Genomic DNA, 2500 nt, shown 5'->3' on the forward strand with positions numbered 1-2500 from the left:
TCGCCGAGGGTCTCCGTAGGGTCGCTGTCTGAAATGGCCACGAGCGGAGAATACTGCGGCTGAAACCCTAGCGCCCGAGGCCTGCCTAGGGTCTCCTTTGTGTCGGGGGAAAGTTTGGCGAGGCTCCCTCCGGCCACTCTGGAGCTACGCCGTCTCGAATCACCCTCTCCCGATATCGTGCCCAAAGGGTTTTTCAGCTCTCCCGCTCTTGAGGCCTCCCTGTATAATCAACCCCTCTGAGTGAGGGGGTATGATTTTCGCCTGCTGGAGCTCCCTCCGGTGGAGGAAAAGTGAACTGCAGCCTAAGTAGAGGCTGTTTCTTTTCTTTTTTTTTTCTTTTATTTTTGCTCTCCCGCACCCCCTTCTCCCTTCTTCTCCTTCTTTTCTTAAAAAAATAATAAGAATAATGATGATAATAATAATAAATACCAAAAAAGTAAAAAAGGAAAAAAAAAAGATTTTTTTTTTAATTTAAAAAAATTCAATAAAATTTACCAATACAAAAAAAAAAAAAAAAACCCAAAACAGCAACTCTTCCCTTGCATAATTTAAATTTTTGAACAATTCGCGTCACAATGAAGAACCCAAATGGTGGCTGACAATAAGTCAGGGATATCTACCTCTATAACTATGGCTTAATCTTTAGTGGGATTTCTAGCTTTCCAGTGATGTAGCACACCAGTGTTTTCCCCGATAGAGAAAAAGAATATCATGTAAAAAGGAAAAAGAGGTTGCAAAAGTCGCATTCTCTTCTTACGGTGCGAACTTGTCAATGCAGCCCCTGGTAGACAGGGCTTTGGTTTCTTGCCCCTGGTAGACTGTATTAATGTTTCTTGCCCCTGGTAGACTGTATTAATGTTTCTTGCCCCTGGTAGACTGTATTAATGTTTCTTGCCCCTGGTAGAATAAATTTTGGTTTCTTGCCCCTGGTAGACTGTATTAATGTTTCTTGCCCCTGGTAGAATAAATTTTGGTTTCTTGCCCCTGGTAGACTGTATTAATGTTTCTTGCCCCTGGTAGAATAAATTTTGGTTTCTTGCCCCTGGTAGACTGTATGAATGTTTCTTGCCCCTGGTAGAATAAATTTTGGTTTCTTGCCCCTGGTAGACTGTATGAATGTTTCTTGCCCCTGGTAGACCGAATTTGCGCTTTGCCCCTGGTAGACTGTATTAATGTTTCTTGCCCCTGGTAGACCGAATTTGCGCTTTGCCCCTGGTAGACTGTATTAATGTTTCTTGCCCCTGGTAGACCGAATTTGCGCTTTGCCCCTGGTAGATGCTATTGTGGTTCCTTGCCCCTGGTAGGCAGACCGGCCACAGCCCAAAGCGGCTTCCACCTCGGCCTTCTGCTAGAGCCCAAGCGGCTTCCACGCCGGCCTTCTGCCATCGCCCAAGCTGCTCTCACGCCCCTGGTAGGCTGACCGGCCACAGCCCAAAGTGGCTTCCACCTCGGCCTTCTGCTAGAGCCCAAGCGGCTTCCACGCCGGCCTTCTGCCATCGCCCAAGCTGCTCTCACGCCCCTGGTAGGCTGACCGGCCTTCCGCCATCGCCCAAGCTGCTCTCACGCCCCTGGTAGGCAGACCGGCCACAGCCCAAAGTGGCTTCCACCTCGGCCTTCTGCTAGAGCCCAAGCGGCTTCCACCTCGGCCTTCTGCCATCGCCCAAGCTGCTCTCACGCCCCTGGTAGGCTGACCGGCCTTCCGCCATCGCCCAAGCTGCTCTCACGCCCCTGGTAGGCAGACCGGCCATAGCCCAAAGTGGTTTCCACCTCGGCCTTCTGCCATCGCCCAAGCTGCTCTCACGCCCCTGGTAGGCAGACCGGCCACAGCCCAAAGTGGCTTCCACCTCGGCCTTCTGCTAGAGCCCAAGCGGCTTCCACGCCGGCCTTCTGCCATCGCCCAAGCTGCTCTCACGCCCCTGGTAGGCAGACCGGCCATAGCCCAAAGTGGTTTCCACCTCGGCCTTCTGCCATCGCCCAAGCTGCTCTCACGCCCCTGGTAGGCTGACCGGCCACAGCCCAAAGTGGCTTCCACCTCGGCCTTCTGCTAGAGCCCAAGCGGCTTCCACCTCGGCCTTCCGCCATCGCCCAAGCTGCTCTCACGCCCCTGGTAGGCTGACCGGCCACAGCCCAAAGTGGCTTCCACCTCGGCCTTCTGCTAGAGCCCAAGCGGCTTCCACGCCGGCCTTCTGCTAGAGCCCAAGCGGCTTCCACGCCGGCCTTCTGCCATCGCCCAAGCTGCTCTCACGCCCCTGGTAGGCTGACCGGCCTTCCGCCATCGCCCAAGCTGCTCTCACGCCCCTGGTAGGCTGACCGGCCTTCCGCCATCGCCCAAGCTGCTCTCACGCCCCTGGTAGGCTGACCGGCCTTCCGCCATCGCCCAAGCTGCTCTCACGCCCCTGGTAGGCAGACCGGCCACAGCCCAAGCGGCTTCCACCTCGGCCTTCTGCCATCGCCCAAGCTGCTCTCACGCCCCTGGTAGGCTGACCGGCCTTCCGCCATC

Source organism: Corythoichthys intestinalis, unplaced genomic scaffold (assembly GCF_030265065.1).
Source record: "Corythoichthys intestinalis isolate RoL2023-P3 unplaced genomic scaffold, ASM3026506v1 HiC_scaffold_55, whole genome shotgun sequence".
Classification (NCBI taxonomy): domain Eukaryota; kingdom Metazoa; phylum Chordata; class Actinopteri; order Syngnathiformes; family Syngnathidae; genus Corythoichthys; species Corythoichthys intestinalis.